Below are 25,972 nucleotides of genomic sequence, written 5' to 3'. Positions count from 1 at the left end.
AAATGTTGCTCAACAGGTGTCGTGTCACTTTACTGTGAAACATCACTTCAGTGTCGCAGCTTTCATCACCGGCATCGTGTCACCACACACGAAAACTGCAGGGCTCAAGCGGCTTGCTATCGCTTGCCAGGCGACTGGTTCCGTGTCAACCGCTTTCCATGCCGCCAGGGAAGAGGACAAAGCGATTTCGACGTGCTTCGTCACGTTTCACAAAGATGGCCGCCGGAGTCGGAGACAAAACAACACTCCAACCAATGAAATGTTCAGAGACCAAGCTGCACTCCCCTTTGTCCCTTGTGATGCGAACTCATATTGTTAGTGAAACGTGCATTTAATACTTTTATTGTTACTCTGGTTTTCATTGTAATTCTTCAAGATCGACAAACCTGCCAATGTCCCCCTCACCTGTTCAGAGTTTGTCCTTTTTGTGCATGTGACGTGACATGGCGGAGGAGTCTGTCGGGCTGGGCCAGAGTGATGCACGTCGAGGTGTGTCGTCCTCATCCTCCATTGACTGAGAGTGCGGCTTTGCCGCTGATGGGATGCCCCGAAAACCAGTGTACTGGTCCTCATTTCGCCAACCACAGAAGGATGACAGACTGAGTTAACCCCATCTGATGTACGAGCATGAGAGCCAAATCGCAGCCTGAATAAAGAGCCAAATATCTGCCTGAGAGTCAAGTCCCAGCTGGAATGAAGAGCCAAGAACCAGTCTGAATAACCACTTCAGGTACACACCACTCCCTCCCCAAATACACCACACTTCCACTCCCCTCAGACACACCTAACCCCACCCACCCCTGGTGTACCTCCCCTCAGCCACGCAGTACACCCAACCTCTCCCATCATTCTGTACCCCCCTCCCACTTCCCTCCGGAACATACCACCCCCCACTCCCTCTCTCTGGTAACACCCAACCCCATTCATGTACACCAACATCCACCCTCTGGTGCACGACCAAGCCCTTTCCCCCTTCCTATACATGACCGCCTCCCTTCCAGAGAAAGTGAACAAAACCAAGAGAATACGTTATTGTGACACAAATGCACTCTGAGATTCTGAAAGCATACAACCAAAACCCAGAATTGAATCCCATTGGGAATCTGTGGAAAGACTTGAAGGAAGCTCACCGGATGACGCGATTGGGGCAAATCCTTCGGGACCCCCATTATTTGATGATAGGAGGGAAACCACGGGGTAACCTTCCCAGGTCAGAATGCAGTGATGTGTGTTGTGGTGGTGCTGCGATGTCGTCCACCAAACGGCAGTCTCCTTAGGTTAACCTGAGGCGGTCCATTTGGATGGGTGCCTGGAATGTCTAATCCCAAAGAGAGGATGATCACCTGTCTCCGTTATCGTCTGATCTCAAGCGTTTGAACAACGGTATTGCAGCACTCTCTGAAGTTCAGAGACCGTTTTGTGGAGAGTACATGGTTGGTGGTTACACCTCCTGTTGGTTTGGTCGCTCTGATGGTTACTATGCCCAAGGAGTTCCTGCAACTGTGTCCAATTAGTTGACTCCAATGATAGTTGAGGTAACACCGGTCAACGAACGTATTATGAGACGAAGGATTTGTCACTCCTTGGGTGTCGTTTCCCAGGTCTCTGTATGTGCTTCAACTAGGGCGAGTGATCTCACCGTGAAGGACGCATTATGTGCCACGCTCAAATATGTTGTTCATCAGTGCCCCAGGCGAGATACTCTTCTAGTCTTGGGGGATTTCAATGCATCGACTGGAATTGATAGGGATGGCTCTGAGACATGTGTTGGTCCCCACATGGGCCTGGAACTGTAAACTAGAATAGCACGAAGTTCCTTGACTTTGCAAGAAGTCATGGACTTAGGGTGGCTGGTTCATGGTTTCAGCACCTACAGGCTCATCGCTAGACTTGGGATTCCAACGCTGGTGGTGTGGCAAAGGAGATTGACCATGTGATCATTGATGATTGCTGGAGGATGATCCAGAACTGCAAGGTCTACTGGAGTGCTCAGTTCCTCAATAACGACCACAGGCTTGTTGTAGCAACTCTGAAATTGCAACTTAAATCCAGGAGAATGGTACCATCCCAGCCTTGGCTGGATGTTGGCAAGCTCAAGGATGAGTGGGTTGCTGAGGTGTTTGCAAACAAGCTGAATGGAGATTTGGGGGTCTGGGTGCTTTGAGGGATCCTGAAGTGTTGCGGAGTGCCTTCAGGGAGCTGAGGCATAAACTGTACGTGCACTAAAGGCCCTGTCACACCTTTACGATTTAGCCAGCATATGCCTGACGTATGCAAAATTGGGCTAAAACGCTGGCACACGTTGAATACGTTATGGGTACGTTTGTATAGCTTAAGAGCACGCTGACATACGTCGTAGTACGCTGGCATACGTCGTGGTACACTGGCCTATGTTGTAGTGCGCTGGCATACGTCGGAATTAGCCGAGCTGTTAGACAAATTTCCCATGCTTTAAATTTTCCGACGTATGCCAGCGTATGACTCACATTCCGCATACGCTGGCATAAGTTGTAGGCAAGTTACGATCGTTGACACACTTCGACCACACGTTACTTGTAAGTTACTCATAAGTCGAAACACGTCGAGGTAATGTCTAGCTTAGTGGTTCTCAACCTTTTGTTGCCACGACCCCCCTCCCCCCCCAAAAAAATAAAAAAATAAAAAAAAAATAAAGAGGGATCTTCTTCCTCTTCGCAGAAGAGGAGGAGGGGCATCTCCATTGTGTTGGGATCGCTCCCTAACTATTACATTTAATCATAGCGCATCTAATCTATTTCTCACAAATTAAACAATGCAAGGTGAGCTGTCTCGGGAACAAGCACTTATCGGCATAACTGAATGAAGGAACCTCAATGTTGTGTGCAATCGAATTACCAAATTCGAAACAATATATTTGTTTGTTTATTTGTTTTGACAACCTTCCCCCGAGCCCCAAAAACAATCTCGCCACCCCTCAGGTTGAGAACCATTGGTCTGGCATATCCGAAACTTCCCAGCAGGCACACAACGTTGTTGCAACGTCGTTTGCCGGTTCTATCCTGACGTCAGAATTGGGTCAGAGGGAAGTTGTTTTTGCAGCACCCATGACGTCAGATTTCAACGATGTGGCAACGTTGAAATCTGACGTTGTTGTAGCGTCGTGTTCTGGTTGTACCTGACGTCAGAATTGGGTCAGTGGGAAGTTGTATTTGCAACACCCATGACGTCAGATTTCAACGTTGTCACAACATTGAAGCATGACGTTGTTTGTCAACTTTATCACAACTTTCATAAAATGGAGTTTTTGTTTTTACCCTTTCCTTTGCACGCCAAAGAAACGAACATTGCAGTGCATGACATCCTTCAGCTTCCAGCTTGATGGAGCCCTCGACCCGTAGGTCTGAGGCCAGCGGAGCACCGCTGTTCCACCAGTGCCATCATCAAAACATTGAAGTTTTGTATTGCAACATCATTATACGTTGCACAGTAACACATAGTGACCACAACTTGAAAACAACTGTTATTCATAATCATTTATTATCACGTATCAAGCGTATACAAGCAATACGTATACAAGCAGTGTTAACAATAATAATATCTTTATTTGTACCAAAAAAGCACACTCAAATACAAACGTACAATAAATAAGAGTGGATACCATTGCAATTGAGAAACATATACTAAAAATGGGGAATAAAAAGAAATACCACATGGGTAAAAGTCGTAAATACCTTTTTGACAAATTCACTTTGTGCAAAGCACAGTTAACAATTCAAATTCAGAAAGTTCTGCTCCAGAGAGGAACTGTGGAGCTTCTCTCTCAAATATAATTGACCGCACAAAGGCACCTTTAAGTACAACAACATCATCATGCAGTGTTAGTAAAACTCAAGCCTGGTGTTGGCGTAGTGGTTAGGGTGGTGGCTTGGGATCCTCGGGTGCTGAGTTCAAGCCCTGTTGGCTGCTGAATTATAATACACCAGGAGTTTGACTCAGATTGTCATCCTTTGGAGGTCGGCAAAATGAGTACCAGTGTACTGGTAAGGGGGACACTGCATCAGCGGCATCGCCACGTCCCAACCAATGATGCAACCAGCAGCCACAGGCTGCACTCGACAGAGGGATAGAGTTAGTAAAACTGCTGATAATTCTATCCTTGCATACATTATGGGCACAAGGAGCATCAAAGGTATCGACAGATAACTTGCCTTTGTATAAAAGGTAATTGAAAGTTTTCGCTACTGATGACATACCACCCATTGTTGCAAGATTCATAATTAAGCAACCTCAGGTAAGAATTATGAGAAGACGAAGAACCACATTTAAATTTTGCAATACGACATAATAGTTGACAGTCAATAGGTAGAAATTCAGCAATGACTGGTAAAAGAGTACAATATGGGTCCTACTTGGGAAGTCAAACACCTTTCTGATAGAATTTCTCCATGATATAAATAATTTAGAAATATTTTTACTCATGTCCCACAGCGGGCATCAATAGAATGAGGTGCAAAAAGACTTAAACAGATGATACTTGGCATGATATGAACAGTGCATAAAATTATATAAAACTCAATTACAATCAGGCAAATCAATGACACCAAATATATATAATATATATATATATATATATATATATATATATATATATATATATATATATATATATATATATATATATATATATATATATATATATATATATATATATATATATATATATATATATATAGTGGGGAGAACAAGTATTTGATACACTGCCGATTTTGCAGGTTTTCCCACTTGCGAAGCACGTAGAGGTCTGTAATTTTTATCATCGGTACACTTCAACTGTGAAAGACGGAATCTAAAACAAAAATCCTGAAAATTACATTGTATGATTTTTAAATAATTAATTTGCATTTTATTGCATGAAATAAGTATTTGATCACCTACCAACCAGTAAGAATTCCGGCTCTCACAGACCTGTTAGTTTTGTCTTTAAGAAGCCCTCCCATTCTCCACTCATTACCTGTATTAACTGCACCTGTTTGAACTCGTTATCTGCATAAAAGACACCTGACCACAATCAATCAATCAGACTCCAACCTCTCCACAATGGGCAAGACCAGAGAGCTGTCTATGGACATCAGGGACAAAATTGTAGACTTGCACAAGGCTGGGATGAGCTACAGGACAATAGGCAAGCACCTTGGTGAGAAGGCATCAACTGCTGGCGCAATTATTAGAAAATGGAAGAAGTTCAAGATAACAGTCATTCTCCCTCTGTCTGGGGCTCCATGCAGGATCTCACCTCGTGGAGCCTCAATGATCATGAGAGGTGAGGGATCAGCCCAGAAGTACACGGCAGGACCTGGTCAATGACCTGAAGAGAGCTGGGACCACAGTATCAAAGAAAACCATAAGTAACACACTACGCGTCATGGATTAAAATCCTGCAGCGCACGCAAGGTCCCTCTGCTCAAGCCAGCACATGTCCAGGCCCGTCTGAAGTTTGCCAATGACCATCTGGATGATCCAGAGGAGGAATGGGAGAAGGTCATGTGGTCTGATGAGACCAAAATAGAGCTTTTTGGTTTAAACTCCACTCGCCGTGTTTGGAGGAAGAAGAAGGATGAGTACAACCCCAAGAACACCATCCCAACTATGAAGCATGGAGGTGGAAACATCATTCTTTGGGGATGCTTTTCTGGAAAGGGGACAGGACGACTGCACTGTATTGAGGGGAAGATAGATGGGGCCATGTATCTCGAGATCTTGGCCAACAACCTCCTTCCCTCAACAAGAGCATTGAAGATGGGGCGTGGCTGGGTCTTTCAGCATGACAACGACCCGAAATACACAGCCAGGGTAACTAAGGAGTGGCTCCGTAAGAAGCATATCAAGGTCCTGGAGTGACCAAGCCAGTCTCCAGACCTGAACCCAATAGAAAATCTTTGGAGGGAGCTGAAAGTCTGTGTTGCCCAGCGACAGCCCCGAAACCTGAAGGATCTGGAGAAGATCTGTATGGAGGAGTGGGCCAAAATCCCTGCTGCAGTCTGTGCAAACCTGGTTAAGAACTACAGGAAACGTCTGATCTCTGTAATTGCAAACAAAGGTTTCTGTACCAAATATTAAGTTCTGTTTTTCTGATGTATCAAATACTTATTTCATGCAATAAAATGCAAATTAATTATTTAAAAATAATACAATGTGATTTTCAGGATTTTTGTTTTAGATTCCGTCTTTCACAGTTGAAGTGTACCTATGATAAAAATTACAGACCTCTACGTGCTTTGTAAGTGGGAAAACCTGCAAAATCGGCAGTGTATCAAATACTTGTTCTCCCCACTGTATATAAGCCTGGTGTTGGCTTAGTGGTTAGGGTGGTGGCTTGGGATCCCAGGATCCTGAGTTCAAGCCCCGTTGGCTGCTGAATTAACACCAGGGGGTTGACTCAGCCTGTCATCCTTCCGAGGTCGGCAAAATGAGTACCAGTGTACTGGTCCCGGTGTATGCCCCGGTAAGAATAGGTGTACCATATCCCTGTGTGTCGTAAGAGGCGACCAGGGTTGGCGTCAGGAAGGGCATCCGGCCATAAAACATTGCCTCAAGAAAAAGCCCAACCCCTGCACAGCAGGGAAAAATGGCTGTAAAAACGGTCATATATATACATATATATATATATATATATATATATATATATATATATATATATATATATATATATTGTTGTGGTTACCAGATTCGCAAACCACCATTCAGGTCCCTTAGGTGAGGTATCTCGGTAAGTGCATGTGTAGTTAGGCCCAAACCCGTTGTCTAGTGGGAATACATGTCATTTATACGTGCTGCGACTCTTCAGGATAGCCGTTTTTCTTTTACTATCTTTATTTTGGACCAATCGCCACCATCACAACCACAACAACAACCACCAACCACAACGCCGCTTCACCACAACCGCCATGACCTTTACCGTCACAACTCGCCACCATCGCATCACCGTCATCTCGCGCCACTCATGGGCACCGATGCTGGACTCGTGTAGGGCGCACGTTGAACAGCGTGTACAAAATCACGGATTTTCTGCTTCAAAAACGGATCAAAAACGACACACGCCCACTTTTTGCCGTCCAATCGGTGAGCGAGGGGCGATTTGGCCCCGCCTCCAGAACGATCGATATATGCAAATTTGTGGATCAAAAAGCCTTCACGCCCACTTTTTCTCGGGCCAATGGGGAGCGAGGTGAAAGGTCAAAGGGAGGGGGTCAAAGGCAAAGTTACGGGGGGATAAAAGGACGGTGTTCGTCAGTCACCAGAGAGTCGCAAACAAGAACGGGTCGGAGAGTCAGCAGAACGAGAAGGAGGAGTCGGAACGGAGAGTCAGCAGAACGAGAACGAGGAGGTCGGAGAGTCAAGAACGAGAGAGTCAGCAGAACGAGAGTCGGAGAGTCAAGGAACGAGAGAGTCGCAAACGGGGTCGGAGAGTCAAGAAGAGGAGAGTCGGAAGCAGAGGGTCAAGACTTCGCGGGCGGTGGAGCTGCTCGTCGTGTGCGTTGGAGTCGGAACGGAGGGGACGGAGCTGTGGAAAGGCGGCGACACCAGACGAGGGGGTGCTCGCGTCGTGCAGGAAGCTGCACCCGAGGGAGGCCGACAGCGCGACCTGGCCGAGGTGGAGACGCTCGTCGCACATAATAAAGATCCTCTATACCCCGAGCATCAGCAACCCCCTCCTGTTTCCCCCCGCGCTGAGATAGTGCGACCAAGGGGGCCCCGTTCCCACCCCCTGCCAGGCACTGTCCACGAGGCCCGCGGGTTGCGGGGCCATCGCCGCTCCGCGTCTCATCACCAGACGGGTAGGCCCGACCCGGTCTCGGCCTCAGGCCTACCTCATTCTTGAGGGTATTTCTTTTCCTTGGTTTTGGGTATGTGTTGTCGGCGCCGTCTGTGAAGTAGAATTGTATAAGTGTTGCCGTGTGCTCGGTAGTCGGTATTAGCTCTGCACTGTGTTTTCACTTTTATGTTTGCTTTTCGTGTAAATGGAATTGTGTTTTCTTTTTTTTGTGTGCATTTGGTGGAATTGTATTTGTGTGCTTTCCGTTCGTCGCGAATAAATGTGCTTTATTGTTGAACTGTTCTCCCGCTTCGCTTCGTCTTTTCCTCCATTGGGTCCCCATCTTGCTTCACGTAAAGGGTTGGTAGTGGGCTGAATACGCCCGATAATTAATCGAACCGTCGAGGTCGACGATAACACCGCTCGGTTATTCTGATAGTACGGAACGGGTCGCTTAAGTGGCCCGTGTCCGAAGTCGACCTGCGGCGAGGTGCGATCGCCCGGTCTACCCTCCGCGTGGGTACTTAGGTAGGTCGAATTTGGCGAGCAACCCTATCCCACGCGGGGGCTGATTGGCTCGATCGCGGTGAGACCGAAAGGTCCACCCGTGACTGGTTCCCGGCGTTAGTCCGAGAGGGTCACGACTGGATTGTCCGTCCGGTAGGCGACGCGCCGCGATTCGAGTTACGTGGCCGTCGCACGCCGGCGGGCGCGAAATCCGCAACACTGGTGTCAGAAGTGGGATACAAATTCATCGCCCTCCTCGCGGCACTGGTATCGGAGAACAGGAAAACGGGCTCTCCTGTCTCCAATTAAATTCACGGGAATCGGTCCAGGGGTGAGAGAAGCGACCCCCGATTCCCTCCAAATTACGAGCGAGCAAATTAACCCTTCACGAGAAGCAAGATGGCGTCTCAAGGCGAGCGGGTGCCGGGTAGATTAGGTATGTGTAATAGTAATGTAGAATCCATGGCTCAGGACGAGATCACCGTGCAAGAGAAACCCGTACCAGAAGGTTGGGAAAGGCATCGATGCAGTTCATCTGGTCGGTTTTTTTATTATAACCCCACCGCTAAATGTAGTCAGTGGGAGTGGCCAGGGCAGGTGACAATACAGCACGTTATGGAACTCGTGCAGAGCATAAATGACAAACTGGATTACAGGAATGCCGAAATGAAAGAAAGGAACAACGAAATGAAGAGAAATACGCAACAAATGGAAAATAAAAAATGGATGGAAACGCACTCGAAGCGAAAAACCAAATGAAAGAAATGCGGGGTGAGATGCAGAGCATGGGCATAGGCCTGCAGGCAGGCATTATGGCAATGGCGAGGAGCGAAACGCGGACCACGGGCGAGAAAAATGGCGCTGCCACGTGCTGGGACGAACGAGCTGGGGGGAGTGCAACGGCTGTCAGGCCCGCGGTCGGGGCGGGCGAGAAAATAATTCGGGAGACGTGTAAGACGAGACACGAGGTAAAGAAGGTATTAGAAAAATTAAAAGAAAGCCAGGAGGAGACAGAGGAGGGATTGAAGGTCGAAACGGTGGAGTGTGAGAAAAGACTTCAAGACATGACGAAGAGAGTTGATAAGCTGGGACTGGAGGGAAAAACGGAGACAGAGGAACTGGGAAGACGGGTAGAAAACCACAAGCGCAAGCCGGAAGAACAGTTCGAAGCCAAAGCAAAGTCTGAGTGTGCGGAGATGAGAAAGGAATTGGAAAAGAAAGTTTCTGAGTTACAGAAACACCAAAACAAAGAGAGGGAACGACAAAACGAACTGAGAGTGTTAAAAGAGGAAAGGAAGAGAACGGAAAATGAAACTTTAAGAAACCACACTGTACAGATCGAACAGCTGGAAGCGAAGGCCAGACTAAAGAATGAGGAACAAGAAAGAGTAATGAAGGAAGAACGAATGAGACAGGAGAAAGAAATCAGTCAGTTGAAAGAAATGACGAGATTGCAGAAGGAGGAACAAGAAAGACAGTGGAATAGAAAACTGAAAGAGTATGAATTTGAAACTGAACGACAAAAAGGAAAAAAATAGGTTTGAATACGAGGAGAAAGTAAAAGGAGCAAGGAATGAAGCAGGGAAGGAGAAATCAGGAGATTGAAGGACACAACGAGATTGGAGAGGGAAGAACGAGAGGAACAATGGAATAGAAAACAAAAAGAACATGAATCTGAGGTTGACCAATTGGAAGAAAAGCTGAGGCTGGAGTACGAGATAGACAAAGAACAGCGAATGAAACACAAACAGGAGATTAACCAAATGAAGCAAACCATGAAACTGGAGAAGGAAGGACAGGAGAGGAAACGAGGAAGAGTAATGAGACAGCAGCAAATGAAACACAAAAAGGAGATTAACCAAATGAAGCAAACCATGGAACTGGAGAAGGAAGGACAGGAGAGGAAACGAGGAAGAGTAGTGAGAGAACAGCGAATGAAACACAGGAAGGAAATGAGCCAATTGAAAGAAACGATGAGATTGGAAAACAAAGAGCAGGAGGAACAGTGGGAAAGAAAACAACAACTCTATGAGTGTGAAATTGAACAACTAAAACGGAGGGAGAACGAACAGCTAATGGGGCTCAGAGAGAAAGAACGACTCAGATGGGAAAGGAAAAGGAACCAGGAAGAGACAGAAAAAAGGAACCAGGAGAGAAAATGTATAGAGACACGGGAGACAGAAAAAATAGAGGAGAGACTGCACGATGAAGACGGGGTAAGTGACGCACACACACACACGGAGGTAGTGGAGGATAATGGGGGTGAGCTCGCGGAGCGTGCAGGGACCCGGTGCGAGCAGCTGGATGGCCTCCTCCAGGAACGAGGGGAGGGAGTATGCCCCCTTGAGGCGAGTCACGACCAGGTGAGTTCGGTCGTGCTTTGCGAGGTTGAGGGGACGGGTGCTGTGGACGGGTGCACGGAGAGCTTGGGGGGTATAGAGGCCCCGGAGACCCTTGTGGGGACACAAATCCCCAGTGTGGTTGTCCCCGTGTGTGTGGTGCAAGGTGTGAGTGCGGCACCGTGTGTGGAAGCGACCCCGTGTGTGAGTGGTGTGGTGGCGATGGTGCCAGAGTGCGTGCTTCCCAGCACGCCGGGTGTGGATGGAGCACCGTGTGTGAGTGAGGCCGTGTGTGTGGATGAAACGGCCAGTATGAGTGAGGCACCGCGGTTGAGTGCCCCCGCATGTGTGAGTGAGGCACCTCGGTTGAGTGCCCCCGCGTGTATAAGTGAGGCACGGTGTGTGGATGAGGCACAGCGGTTGAGTGCCCCCGCGTGTGTGAGTAGTATGAGTTGTGTGAGTGAGGCACGCGTGAGTGAACGGCCGAGTGCAAGGGAAACCGTGTGTGTGAGAGAGCGGTATGTGAGGGAGATGTCGGTTGGCATGCGGGAGCACGCAGCCGCGTCTCCCGGTGTGAATGTGATGGAATGGACTGTGTGCGTCGTGACACGCAGGTATGCGTGTGTGGAATGGAGACGGAGACGGCGACATGGGAGAAACGAAAGCCGAGTAGCGGCTGTGGTTGTTTCGAGGACCGTGCCGGGTTCACCCAGCAGTGAGCACGCGGTTCGTGCTGTGCAACGCACGAGACCACCACGTGCTCGCTTGCGAGAGTGAAGTCCCGGTCCGGAAACGCACGCGGTGGATTTGCCGATCCCGCGGACGGACAAAGTTTAGGCAGGTAAATGGATTTGGACCGGACGGGTTCTCCACGCGATCGTGTGTGTTAAGCTCCAACGGGCAAAGCACATGTGTTCGCGTGGGAAACCCCTCGAGACGTGTGGCTTGTGTTTTTTTTTTTTATATGCGCACGGTGACGTCATGGCTGCACGTGGGGTTGGAATCCGGCAGGAGGGGTATCTCTGCCGGATGGTCCCGTCCAAGGAGGGACGAGGAACACGTGCAGCTGCATGACGTCACGGGCAGTTGCAAGGTGCAAAGAGCGCGAGTTGCCGCGCAGGTGCTGCGCATGGGAAGAAAAAAGAAAGCCAAGCCTCACTTTCGGGTGCAAAGAATTCCTGGGCAAGGGGTGAAAGACCCCCTTACCCTGGGCACAGGATGAAAATTAGTTAGGGGGAAGGGTTAGCTTAGTTAGACCGACTTCATGGGGCAGGGGTAAGTCCTCATGGAGTCCGTGGAATGGATTAGGTAGAGGGATTTAGTGAGCTTTAGGTGGGGAAATAAAATTGATTAATGGGATGATTTGAGGACATGGACAGACTTGTGAATGTGTAGTGGGGACGTAGCTTAGCTACGTAGTGTTAAAAGGAACGTGCTGTAGTTTAAGGGACGACGTGGGAGCACGAGTTAGTTAGGGGATGTAGTTAGAAGGATGGCAGAGTTGTTGGTGAGTTGTGAGGTGAGTACTTGGTGAGTGAGTGAGGCCAGCGGGTCTGTGTGTATGGAGCGAATGGGGAATGCATGGTGCGATGAGTGATTGGGGGGAGGAGTGACTCCCGCCCAAGGGACCCCGGGGTCAGTGTAGAGTGAGTTAGCTGGGTTAGTCAAATTGAAAAATGGAGGTCGTTTTGCTGTTGGTGGGAATGTAGGCTCGAGACCCATTTGGAGGGGTGCAGGAGCCCTGTTGACGGGCTTGGGAGCGTGGCTGCGAAAGGTGAGTATCGCTGAGTGGGTACCCCGGGCACCAGGCTAGTCGGCCGCGGTAGGCCATGGGCCCATGGGGGGCCGGGATAGAGTAGTGGGCACGGGTGCGCCTGCTTGGTGCGGGGGCCCGGGGCGCCATTAGCCGCGTGGGCAGTGTTGTGGGCACGGGTGACCTGCGGAAAGGGGCCCTGGAGGCCGGCCTGCCACGTGTGCGGTTCAGGGAGGTGCATGGGGGCACTCCCCGGTGTTAGGGAGCTGGTAGGCTCGGAGGCAGTGTAGTGCCCGGGGGTGCCATAGCGGGAGATTCGGCAGAGGGTCGAGCCTGCCAAAGTGAGCCACGTGTCCCAGCCAGGAGACCGTGTGAGGGCACGGAGAGAAAATTGAGGGGCGAGGCCCGAAAATGTGAGGACACCAACACAGGCGACGGAAATCTGGGTTGTTAGAACCAATAGTTTAAGCGAGAGGCGCTTGTTGAAAGCCCGGGGTAGTTTAGCAGTTAAATGGTTAGGGTAGATTAGGAGATGTAACCCTCCGCACCATCCATCCCCTCGCTGTCGTTGTGGGCCGCTGGACCCACTTTGGGTTAGATCGCCGAACTCTGGGGAGGCCATTCTGAGGCTTCGTTGGGCCTCGACACAGGACGCTAGCTCTCCCTTATTCCCCTCCGGGAAGGGAACGTAGGGGTTGGGAGTAGGCTAGGTGACAGAATAGGTTAGCCGAACAAGGACGATAAAGGGGGTTAGGGGACGATTTATAGTGGGGGAGTAAAAATAAAAACAACAGAAAAAAATTAAGTTGGGGCTAAATTGGGGTTTGACAAATTAAGGGAGTGGGTAGGTACAGTGACAGGCAAAGGCGATAGGTGGGAGGGAGACAGGTAGGTTGGTCCGAGCCCGCCTTCCAAGTGGCCAGCACCACCACACTCCCTCCACCAACCTCCACTGAACGGCAAAGGCTGGCCAACTTCATCGGCAGCTGTTGTTTTGCTGCAAGGCCTGTGCCATCGGCTGGTCGGGTTTTGCTTCAAGGCCTGTGCCGGCCACTTCGTCTGCAGCTGCTGTACTTCAAGGCCTGTGCCGGCCAGTTCATCTGCCGGCTGTGTTTGCCTGCAGCGGCCTTCTTCTGCGGGCTGTGTTTGCCTGCTGCCTTTGCCATGCCATGCCCACTGCCCACGTTCACCAGCCCCGTTCAAATTTTGCTTTGCCCCCCCCTGTTCATTTCCATGTGCGCCAGGATCAAGGCAACAGTTTGCAAGCTGCGAGAACTGCCCTGTTGGCAGCTACAACACGGGCCTGCAGTGGCGGCCCGTGCACCGTGTTTGTGTCCATGCATTCATTCGTTGTGCTCATTGCGTGTGTCACTTGAGCTGGCACGGAGACTGCGTTGTGCAGCCCATGCACCGTTGTGGTTCACTGCGTTCAGTTCAAAAGGGAAGGCCTTGGACTGCGTGTGAGCAGCCAGCCACGTTCCCTGTCACCTGCATTGTTTGAGCCAGAGACTGCATGCGGGCAGCCTGGCTCCCTGCTAACTGCTTTCTTTTGCAGAGTTCAATGATCCTGGGCCATGGTTTAGTGTAAGATTTGTAAGTTAAGGTAAGATGTACTGTAAATATGAGTGCGCCCCCCGGCATGTCTGTCTAGCGCCGGCAATTTTATTTAAGTCGTCCGTGTGAGTGAGTTTGTTTAGATAGTTACGCAGCCCTCAGGTTATTTATTTTGGGGACACGAATACCATGAATGTCGCACTCAGGGATCCGTAGGTAAAATGTACTAGGGGAAAACTACACATGATGGCACACGAAAATTTGACGACTCGGGACGAGTCTGTAAAAAGGGAAGGGGGTAGTGTTGTGGTTACCAGATTCGCAAACCACCATTCAGGTCCCTTAGGTGAGGTATCTCGGTAAGTGCATGTGTAGTTAGGCCCAAACCCGTTGTCTAGTGGGAATACATGTCATTTATACGTGCTGCGACTCTTCAGGATAGCCGTTTTTCTTTTACTATCTTTATTTTGGACCAATCGCCACCATCACAACCACAACAACAACCACCAACCACAACGCCGCTTCACCACAACCGCCATGACCTTTGCCGTCACAACTCGCCACCATCGCATCACCGTTATCTCGCGCCACTCATGGGCACCGATGCTGGACTCGTGTAGGGCGCACGTTGAACAGCGTGTACAAAATCACGGATTTTCTGCTTCAAAAACGGATCAAAAACGACACACGCCCACTTTTTGCCGTCCAATCGGTGAGCGAGGGGCGATTTGGCCCCGCCTCCAGAACAATCGATATATGCAAATTTGTGGATCAAAAAGCCTTCACGCCCACTTTTTCTCGGGCCAATGGGGAGCGAGGTGAAAGGTCAAAGGGAGGGGGTCAAAGGCAAAGTTACGGGGGGATAAAAGGACGGTGTTCGTCAGTCACCAGAGAGTCGCAAACAAGAACGGGTCGGAGAGTCAGCAGAACGAGAACGAGGAGTCGGAACGGAGAGTCAGCAGAACGAGAACGAGGAGGTCGGAGAGTCAAGAACGAGAGAGTCAGCAGAACGAGAGTCGGAGAGTCAAGGAACGAGAGAGTCGCAAACGGGGTCGGAGAGTCAAGAAGAGGAGAGTCGGAAGCAGAGGGTCAAGACTTCGCGGGCGGTGGAGCTGCTCGTCGTGTGCGTTGGAGTCGGAACGGAGGGGACGGAGCTGTGGAAAGGCGGCGACACCAGACGAGGGGGTGCTCGCGTCGTGCAGGAAGCTGCACCCGAGGGAGGCCGACAGCGCGACCTGGCCGAGGTGGAGACGCTCGTCGCACATAATAAAGATCCTCTATACCCCGAGCATCAGCAACCCCCTCCTGTTTCCCCCCGCGCTGAGATGGTGCGACCAAGGGGGCCCCGTTCCCACCCCCTGCCAGGCACTGTCCACGAGGCCCGCGGGTTGCGGGGCCATCGCCGCTCCGCGTCTCATCACCAGACGGGTAGGCCCGACCCGGTCTCGGCCTCAGGCCTACCTCATTCTTGAGGGTATTTCTTTTCCTTGGTTTTGGGTATGTGTTGTCGGCGCCGTCTGTGAAGTAGAATTGTATAAGTGTTGCCGTGTGCTCGGTAGTCGGTATTAGCTCTGCACTGTGTTTTCACTTTTATGTTTGCTTTTTGTGTAAATGGAATTGTGTTTTCTTTTTTTGTGTGCATTTGGTGGAATTGTATTTGTGTGCTTTCCGTTCGTCGCGAATAAATGTGCTTTATTGTTGAACTGTTCTCCCGCTTCGCTTCGTCTTTTCCCCCATTGAACCCTCATCTTGCTTCACGTAAAGGGTTGGTAGTGGGCTGAATACGCCCGATAATTAATCGAACCGTCGAGGTCGACGATAACACCGCTCGGTTATTCTGATAGTACGGAACGGGTCGCTTAAGTGGCCCGTGTCCGAAGTCGACCTGCGGCGAGGTGCGATCGCCCGGTCTACCCTCCGCGTGGGTACTTAGGTAGTTCGAATTTGGCGAGCAACCCTATCCCACGCGGGGGCTGATTGGCTCGATCGCGGTGAGACCGAAAGGTCCACCCGTGACTGGTTCCCGGCGTTAGTCCGAGAGGGTCACGACTGGATTGTCCGTCCGGTGGGCGACGTGCCGCGATTCGAGTTACGTGGCCGTCGCACGCCGGCGGGCGCGAAAACCGCAACAATATATATATATATATATATATATATATATATATATATATATATATATATATATATATATATATATATATATATATATATATATATATATATATATATATATGTATTCATACAAAGAAAAAATATAAATCTAACATCATTAAGTATGAAAACACAATTTTGAATGCATCTCACATAAATAATTCCAAAGCACAAAAAAATTAATTTGTTGGGTGTTTTCAATCTTAATTTCACAATAAAATAAAATAACTTCATTTTGCATAAATGTACATGTAAATATTTTCACAATGTAAACTTAGGCTGGGTTTCCAACCTACAACATTACAATTAACTATGCTGCAAATTCTTAATAATCAAGGACGTGGATGGCTGGCACAGCGTGTTGCTGTTGCTCGTTATTACACTAGTACGTGCCCGCCTGTACGTGCATGGCCGTACGTGCAAAAAAAACTTTTAAAAAACTGTCAAACAACCACACACGTCGTTCCTTCGCTCTCATAAACGATGACTGGATTGGGGCATTGTGTTTATCTATAAATGCGCAGAAGCAATCGAGAAATTATGAGAATACAGTAAGTCATCACGATCCGGAAGTCCGTACATTGTAACCCATAATGGGGAATGTGGTTGAGGATCTCTTCCCCATCGGCCACGCCTACGTAGTTGGTTTGGGAAACAAATGGCCATAACTTGGGAAGCACTTATCCGATTAATATCAAACCTTGAAAAGGCACACACCCAGGTCCCCAGCAATATAACTGGCAAGTTTCAATGAGATCGGACCAGTGGTTGTCGAGAAACAGCCGCCACAGACACACACACACACACACACACACACTGCTGGAATTATAGATAGATGAGGGCTTGCTCCTGCCCGCACCTCCACACCGATCAGGGGCATATTTCAAATGTTGTGATATGGCAGTGTCCACAGCCACCTCCGTTGCTGTTGGCTGACTGGCCATGGTACTGTCTGAAAGATAATAAGAATTTCCACTTCGTATATATTTGGCTTTATGATCATCAAACAAGACTCGCAATGTGAATTACGCTCAAGTCATGCACATTATAAACTGTCATTTAGCAGAATTTATAACCTCTGACAACTTTAAAAAATTCAGGTTCTGGAAAGGTCTCTTCCCATTCTTTCCACACAAATTGTATGTGGACATCACAGCATTGGACATCATCCTTATTTTAGAAAATAAAAACAATTTAGTACACCAGTGTACGAAGCAGTTTGTAACAAGTTTTAAGTTCCACTAACCTTAAAAAGCCTCAATTAATATTATTCTTTATAATATAAAGTTATTTTAATGTCTTTTGATTACCATTTTACCAAAAGAAAACAATGGTGCACCGAAAAACTTGAACAATTCCCCTATCGTGACAAAATACCACAATGAAGGCTTCATTGTTACAAGCGGCAGTTTGTCGGCAGCCAAAGGGTTAATATTTTTTATGACAAAACTTCACATTTTTCGGCGAACAATAACTGACAATTGTTTTCCTTTTGCCTTTGGTTAGGCCTAACTCGTTAAAAGAGGACATAAAAAATAATATATTATAAAAATAATATAAATTGAGCCTTTTTTAAGGGAAGTGGAACTTTAAATTTGTTACATTGCGGAACAATACGGTAATTCGTCGGACCCGAACGGCCGAAGCATTATCCACAACAGAAAAATATTTTAAAAAGTTCTGAACCAATTGAACTTGTCCAAAGTAATTTTTACAGAGTTCCCTTTTTGCCACAGACCGGTGTTTTTTTCATGAGGCCCGCGGAAAAATGAATTCATTAATTATTGACCGTCGATTTCTCCACACGATCAGGGCCATGTCAGCGACAGCTAAACGTGATAAACGAACGATGAAATTGGGTGTTAGAGGATTCGATCATCAGATGCACGTTCGAGTCCTAGGCTTGAACCACGATCGAGTGCCCTGAAGGGCCCGGGAGAGTTTCCATTGACTGTAACGATAAAGATTCCATCACACCAGTAACAGGAACACATCATGGATTCTGTGATCTTAAAAACGTCCAAAAACAAAAGCAAAGACATAAAATCGATTTATAATATTATACTTACCAAAAGCCTGGTGTTGGCGCAGTGGTTAGGGCAGCGGCTTGGGATCCAAGAGGTCCTGAGTTCAAGCCCCGTTGGGCCACTGAATTAATACACCAGGGGGTTGACTCAGCCTGTCATCCTTCCGAGGTCGGCGAAATGAGTACCAGTATACTGGGCCGGTGTATACCCTGGTTAAAATAGGTGTACCATATCCTTGTGTCGTAAGAGGCGACCAGGGTTGCGTCAGGAAGGGCATCCGGCGTAAAACATGTGCCAAATCACTATGCGGATCATACGGATGATCCGCTGTGGCGAACCCTAACGGGATCAGCCGAAAGAAGAAGAAAAAGACTTACCAAAAATGATCACGGCGGAAGATAATTTTAACTAAAAAAGTTAGTCTTCTGCAGATTAAAGCGGATTGTCTGTCACACTCAGAAACAGCTGAAAGTTCACAAGTTTAACCAAACCTTGCAAATGGCTGCTCGTGATGCGGAAATAGCAATTTGCCAATCAGATCTCTCCTCCGGTGAAAGGCAGACACAACCACACACGTCACGAGGTGGAAAAGCGGTCACCATGGCAACACACGAGGCAGAAAAACAGTTTTAGATAATCGCGCTGCGGCTGTACCGCGTCGTGATCTGGTTGTACAACCAAGCGGCCGATTCCCGACGTCGTGAATCTTTCATACTGACGACGTGTGTCTGCTGGGTTATTTTTAACCTATGAGTAACGTGCTTTGAACCTCTGGGTAATGTATCTCCAACGCACATTGACGTATGTGGACGTATTTGACGTCTTCCGGACGACCACAGAACTTGCTGAACGTGTTTCTAATTTACAGCTACCGTATAATGGCGTATTGGCAGCGTTTAGGGGAATTGGTATATAAATATAGGGTTCACACAGGAGGAACCCGTCAGTGTTTCAGACTCCGTGGTAAGTACATGTCCATGTGATGGGAGACAGGGAGGATCCGACAAGGCTGAGACGACAATACCTACTACTTGCTGTCCTCCAACACCAACAAGACCTCACCGATTTGATACTGTACCAGTTGCGTGCCAATAGCTCCATGAGAAGAAGAGTTGAACAGAGGACAAGGAACTGGGTGAGACCATGGATCGGGAGGTGACGGCAGTTTGGCACATATGACCAGCTCATGGTGGAACTCCGGAACGAGGATGAAGCAGCCTTCACCAACTTTCTGTGTATGCCCCCAGCGATGTTCGACGAGCTGCTAGCCAGAGTGGGTCCAAGGATAACCATGAAGTACACCTTCAACAGGGATCCGCTTGAGCCTGGCATGAGGCTGGCACTGACTTTGCGTCACCTTGCCTCTGGCAACAAGCATGCCTCCATGAAGTTCGGATGGAGGGTCCCTCATAACACCCAGTCCCTAGTGGTCAGACAAGTCTGTCAAGCCATTATTGACGAGTACGTGGATGAGGTGCTGGTTTGCCCAAGTACTCCTGATGGTTGGCGCGCCATAGGTGACAAGTTCTTCCAAAGATTGAACTTTCCCCATACATGTGGGGCACTTGACGGGAAGCACGTGGCCTGCCACTGTCCTCCAAAGAGTGGGTCCCAATACTTCAACTATAAAGGATTCTACTCTGTCGTTCTGATGGCGCTTGTGGATGCTGACTGCAAAATCATTTTGGCAGATGTCGGCGGTACTGGATCAGCATCAGATGCGCAGATATTCAATGACTCTGAGCTGAAGGTATGCACTGAAGACGGTACCCTTGGTTTCCCTGACCCTGAGCCTCTTCCAAACAACAACCAGGACGTACCTTACTTCTTCGTCGGTGACGATTCCTTTGCCTTACAACCAACTATGATGAAGCCATACAGCCTCCGGGGAATGACAAATGAGCAACGCATCTTCAACTCCAGGCTTAGCCGAGCAAGGAGGGTAGTAGAAAATGCATTCGGCATCCTGGCAAACAGATTCCAGGTTCTGCGAAGTCCCATGCAGCATCACCCTCCACTATCAAGCTCATTGTCAAAGCATGCGTGATCCTGCACAACCTCATGATGACCAGGTAATTCATGTTTACAAAGCATATATTATACACTATACATTGCAATTTCACTTTTAGCCTGTGCTTATAAAAATTATATGTTTTACCTTAAATGTTATATGTATCATTACGTTACTTTTTAATGTACAGCGCATTAGAATATTTGTTTTTATTCTCGGTGCGCTTTATAAATAAATAAAATTCAAATCCCAGGTACCAAGGACGACAGAACCAGCAACTTGACCGGGCAGAGAATGAGAAACGCGACCTTGTTCCAGGAGCATGGCGAGAGGGACATCACTTGGAGGATACACAGACAGCTTCTGGCAACAACACTGCCTCCCAGGACGGAAAGAAACAGAGGAATCTCCTCAAGCACTGGGTTAACTCCCTTGCTGGCGCAGTTCCGTGGCAAGATAGGATGATTTAGATATTTGTATAACTGCAATGTTCAGGCAATAAAGGACCTCAGAGGAAGTAACATTCCTCTTGAAATGAACATTGTTTCATTGATTTATTACAAAGGTTAAGGCCATAATTTATTGGCTGCTCGATGAGCACCCTTATTGTGGACTGCACCAAAAAAACAATACGTCCGAAACTGGACCTCCGAGGGACCTGTTTTTTTATGTGCCCAAGGAGAATGTGTTACAGCATCATATTAAAAAAAGGACAAATGTGTCCAAGAACAGCGTCCTAAAGGTTTTCTCATCTAAAAAAAAATTATAAAATAAAAAAACAACAACAAAAACTTCCAATATTTCGTCACGTGACTTGATTAAGCCAATAGCGAGACCCGTCATACTGTATTTACGTATTTACGGAAAATATAGTGTATTTTCGAAAAAAATAATGTATTTACGGAATGACAATCCATTACATGGAATAATCTATAAATAGTAACGTGACGTTTTCGAAACTTGAAAACAAATGTCTGAATATATTTAAAAATTCATGATAGACGCTCTCAAAAGGCACCCTCAATGGGAGGATGCGTACAAGTGTTTAGTATTTAAGGAGATCCGGATCGTGTATATAAAAGAGCTGAGTCCGAATATGAAGGTTTCGTCTGCACAAGAGGAAGAAAAAAGAAGAACAACAACTCTCTTTCTAGAGCAGCGTTCGCAACGTGAGACGCTGCTAAAATTTAAATCTTCAGCGAATAGATACATGTGATTATCACGGCCACGAGTATGGCGCGAAACAGTTCCGTGAGGGTATTTTAGCTCCGCCCCCAAAAGGAGGGGCTCCCTGTTTGGTGAGGCACGTTGCTAAAACACCCTGTCCCCCAGGTCTAGTCTCTCCCTAACTCCAAGCCACCCCCACCAAAACGCATACCATACGTTTTGGCCCGATAAGGCCATTTGAAGTCGCTTGCCACATAAATTTGATTACCAGGCCTGCCATATGCCTGAAATTTCGCAAGGCGGGTTTCTCGGTGCATACTCAGAGGGCTGTGATAATCATATTTATTGTGCTAAATTGATTGATAGCAAGTACATGAATATCGGCTCGTCGTGTCGGCCAGCTTTCCATCTGGAGCGAGCAGCCATGTCGCCTTACGGCTTGTTATTGTTTATGAATTAAATATTTAAAAAAATAACAACAACAAACATCGAGTTTACTCAGCTTTGATTCAGTGCTCTGAAAAATAATGGAACAAAGCACTGGTCAAAGGTCGATAAAAAATGCCACAAACATGGCCAAAACAGTGTCTCTGCAAATGTGGAGAAGTACACAACCAAGCTGTCACTGTACGTAGTTCTTCTCTGTGGTGGAGGTGTCTTCAGCTACCCACACAGGGTGCTTGCAGAAATAGGATCGCTGGACAGGTTGAGCATTCCTGAGAACCCAGAGATGTTGAAGAGATTTTGACTGCTGGTGTCAAAGGCGCTTGGGCTCTGGATCGGTACCTGCTCAGCCGAGCCTATAACAGCAGATGCAGAGGCGGAGGTTGGCTGCAACCCATGTTGAGGGGGAGGAGGCATCATCGACTGGCTCTGTGGCTGCTGCATGTTAGGGTCCACATGCACAGTTGTCTGTGAGCCCCAGGATGACGCAGGCGGTGCCTTTTGTCTGAAAATTTGGTGAGGTGGCTGGTGCGTAGCTGGTGCCATACATGTTCGCACTGAAGCAGGAGCAGGGACGGTGTGGACTGTGGGAGGTTCTTCCTCATCACTGTCATAGTCCAATAGCTCACTGAGGATTGGGGTGAAGCGTGACCTTGCCATCCGGAGCCTGCGTTTGGACAGGCTGAGCAGGCTGTCACGCATGTAGTTGGCGAAGGCTACGCCGGCTGTGATGGGCTGAGGCTTTGCGAGAACTTTGAAGAGCTCCCCAGACTCGTGCACCCTCTTCTCGAGTGACTGTAGCAACTGCTCATCATCGTGGCCACGCTTCCCCTTGTCCTGTGCGGATGAATAGGGGACAGGGGAGGGCGTGCTGTCCTCACAAACCATGAGCTCCGCACAGGCAGCCTCGGCAGCCTCGAGGTCCCCGCTGTGTGCTGCAATGGTTTCCTTTACCTGCAATTATGACAATTGATGAGTAAATTACAAGACAAAAATAAGAGGCAAATTCAATGATTTGTATTAATCAATGATTAATTTGCTTAGAGATCTGTAGTTCAGTCAAGTTAATATAAATAAATATTAGTATTGATATTAATATGTGTTTATACTTTCACTTTTGATGGGCTCAGCACGATGGCGGACCACAGTCTTGAGGTAGCCGAAGTTTGCCTTCACCCACTGCTCCCTCTGTCATCTCCGGGGCGCCGTCATCGCTCTTGTTCTTGTCCAGATGGGTGTGGGTGTCTCGCAGGGACTTGAACCAACCTTGAAGGTGCTCGACAGGCTTCGCCATGGCCTTGCCTTGATCCTCCCAGAGCTTTGCCTTCTTGTCCACCCTCCGGTAGTCCGTCTTCTTGATGTCCCAGATGCATGGGTTGTCGCGAAGGAAATCGCACATGAGCTGTTCCTCTTTGAAATCGAGACATGACTGTCTTCTTGGCCCTCTTCTTCGCAAGGGTTGGCTGATACGAGGCTGAGGCCTCGCACGCAGCTATCGATGCCTCCGACGGTGCCCGAGAGGCGTTGGAGCTGTCATCCTCTCCGTCAGAGGGTGTCCTTATTGGGGAGGGTTTTGGTAATGATGGATCCTCCTTGGTCCGCGTCCACGGCCACGGCCAGGAGACTTCTTGCCAGTATTCTTTGAAGTGTTCCTCGGCATTACGATGATGTTGATAGTTCGATGTCTTGCTTGGTTATGATTAAACTGTTCGAGCGCCAGCGTCCATTTTAAATAGTCGAGCGGCAGCGATTTAAATCGTTTGAGCGGCAGCGATTTGAATCGTTGAGCGGAATCGTTGAGCGGCTCTGAATAGCCTACGCTACGTGATCGTCGACTTTACTTTGCCGAACGCTATGCATACGTTAGGCTATTGTTGGCCATACGTTCTGAACGCCGACAACACGCGAAGCATTCGTTGGTATAAGTGATCTACAAGTTATCGAAACGTTCTGTGTACGTTCGTTAAACATTATGCATTTGTCCAACTCGTTATGAATTCACCAAAAACATGAAAAAAACATCAACACTTCAACGTAAAAAATAAAATTAAAAAAAATTACGTCAATGTGCGTTGGAGATACGTCACACATGGGTTCAAAGCACGTTACTCATACGTTCAAAGCACGTTACTCATCGGTAAAAAAATTAAGTTTCGGGTATCCCAAACATTACCTCGACGTGTTTCGACTGATGAGTAACTTTCAAGTAACGTGTGTCGACGTGTGTCAACGATCGCGTAGCGTGTCGACAACTTATGCCAGCATATGCGGAACGTGTGTCATACATCGGGAACGTCGAGAAATTTTCAACATGCTGAAAATTTGTCGACGTATGCTGCGTACGACGACGTATGCCAGCATACTTCGACGTATACCAGCGTGCTGTTAACGTTTTCAAAACTTACCCATGATGTATTCGACATGTGCCAGCTTGGTTCGGCAAATTTTTCAGACGTCGGCATACGCTGGCTAAAACGTCAAGATGTGACAGGGCCTGAAGGGTGGACAAGGAGGCCGATGTACGAGTATTCTGTGAGGGTGTAGAGCATCACCTGTGGTCAAGTGATTCTCATCCTGCTTTCAAGGGAATTCGCGCATTGCGTTCATTCAAGCCCATCCCTCGGTGTACTGCAGTTAGAGCAGGGGGTGGTTGGCACTTGACAGATGAGTCCGAAGTGAAGGCCCGCTGGCCAGTTACTTTGAGTGGGTCTACCAGGCTGATCCACCAGCTATCGAGTTGGGTGTCAGGGGTGTTCCGACCTCTATTGCTGACCCTCCAATCAACTGCGGTCCACCTTCGTTTGTCGAAACACAGGCTGCGGTGAACCGCTTGGAATGGGGTCAAGCTCCTGGGATTTTTGGCATCCATGCTGAACTTCTCAACGCTGGTGGAAATGCTGTACTCGTGTCATTGCATGCAGTTCTGTACTCTGCCTGGAACACAGGCATCACCCCAACTGACTGGAAGAGGGGCCTTGTTGTCCATCTCGGGAAAGGGAAGGGTGATCGCCAAGACTGCAACGACCGAGGGGTGATGCTCTCTCAGTGCCAGGCTAGGTCTTTGCTGGGATAATTCTGGATCGGGTTTGCCACCATCTGCTTGATCACCAGCGTCCAGAGCAGTCAGACTTTACACTAAAGAGATCAACGATTGACCATATCCTTGTTCTTTGGGTCCTCACAGAATGCAGACGACAGTTTTGGCAGGAGCTGCTTGCAGTCCATGTGGATGCTTACAAAGTGTTTGATTCAGTGAATCGGGATGCCCTCTGAAGGATTATTGGTCTTCGTGGGGTGCCACCAAAACTGATCAATCTGATATATGAACAAAACTCTGGCACTGAGAGTGCTGTGAGATGTGGTGGTACCATCTCTCACTTATTTCCAGTTGTTACTGGAGTTTGTCAGGGGTGTGTACTGCCCTCACACTTTTCAGCACTTGTCTGGACTAGATTCTGGGGAGGATGTCAGAGAGATCAAGCTGCAGTTCATCGTTTGGGAATGTCAAGATCTCTGACCTTGATTTCGCAGATAAGACTTGCGGATTTCACAGATTGTTGAGACTCTGGATATCTTTTTGGGGGCCCTTAAGGTTCTAAATGAGGAGTGAGACCCGCTGGGATTACGGGTTTCCTGGGTCAAAACTAAGATCCAGGCTTTCAATGACATCTTGGTTGCTGCTATCCTGTCTGTACCTGTTTTTGGCTAGGATGTTGAGGTCACGGAGAGATTCACTCCCCTTGGCAGTGATATTCATGTCTCTGCTGGCTGTGAGCCAGAGCTCAACAGACATCTCGATCGGGCCTGGGGAGTCATGGATTCACTGGATCATGGGGTGTGGCACTGCCGGTACCTGTGTGGGAGGACGAAAGGCTGAGTCTTCAGTTCCTTGGTGCTTCCATTCTTGCTCTATGGACGTGAGACTTGGACTCTGCACAGGGATCTGAGATGGAGACTGAAGTCATTTGGCACCAGGTCTCTTCGGATAATCCTTGGCCATCACTGCTCGGACTTTGCGTCCAACGAGCGTTTGCTGAGAGAGACTCAAATGAGATTTGTTTCCTGCATCGTCTGTGAGCATCAGCTGTGGCTGTATGGACATGTGGCTCGTTTTCCTGACGCTGATCCTGCTCAACAGAGTCTCTCAGTGAGGGAGCCTCATGAGTGGTGGAGGCCAATGCTACACCCCTCAAATCTCTTTGCATAACCTCCCTTCACCTTCATCTG

At 48.3% G+C, this 25,972-nt stretch overlaps 1 protein-coding gene and 1 long non-coding RNA gene across 2 annotated transcripts in view; one reads left to right on the top strand and one right to left on the bottom strand.

Annotated features, from left to right (window-relative positions):
• DNAJC19 (DnaJ heat shock protein family (Hsp40) member C19) overlaps positions 1-25,972 on the top strand; it is a 94,283-nt gene that overhangs the window by 29,579 nt on the left and 38,732 nt on the right. The window lies entirely within an intron of this gene.
• LOC147012984 (uncharacterized) lies at positions 16,188-18,283 on the bottom strand. The gene is made up of 3 exons (XR_015051141.1): positions 18,166-18,283; positions 17,886-18,047; positions 16,188-17,048 (listed from the first exon to the last, which is right to left on the bottom strand). It is a non-coding gene; the product is annotated as an uncharacterized LOC147012984 (long non-coding RNA).

Source organism: Eptatretus burgeri, chromosome 14, assembly GCF_056783735.1.
Source record: "Eptatretus burgeri isolate ZD-2024b chromosome 14, Ebu_testis_v1, whole genome shotgun sequence".
NCBI lineage: Eukaryota > Metazoa > Chordata > Myxini > Myxiniformes > Myxinidae > Eptatretus > Eptatretus burgeri.
Note: the sequence above shows the minus strand (reverse complement) of the source record. Positions and strands in the feature narration are given on the sequence as shown.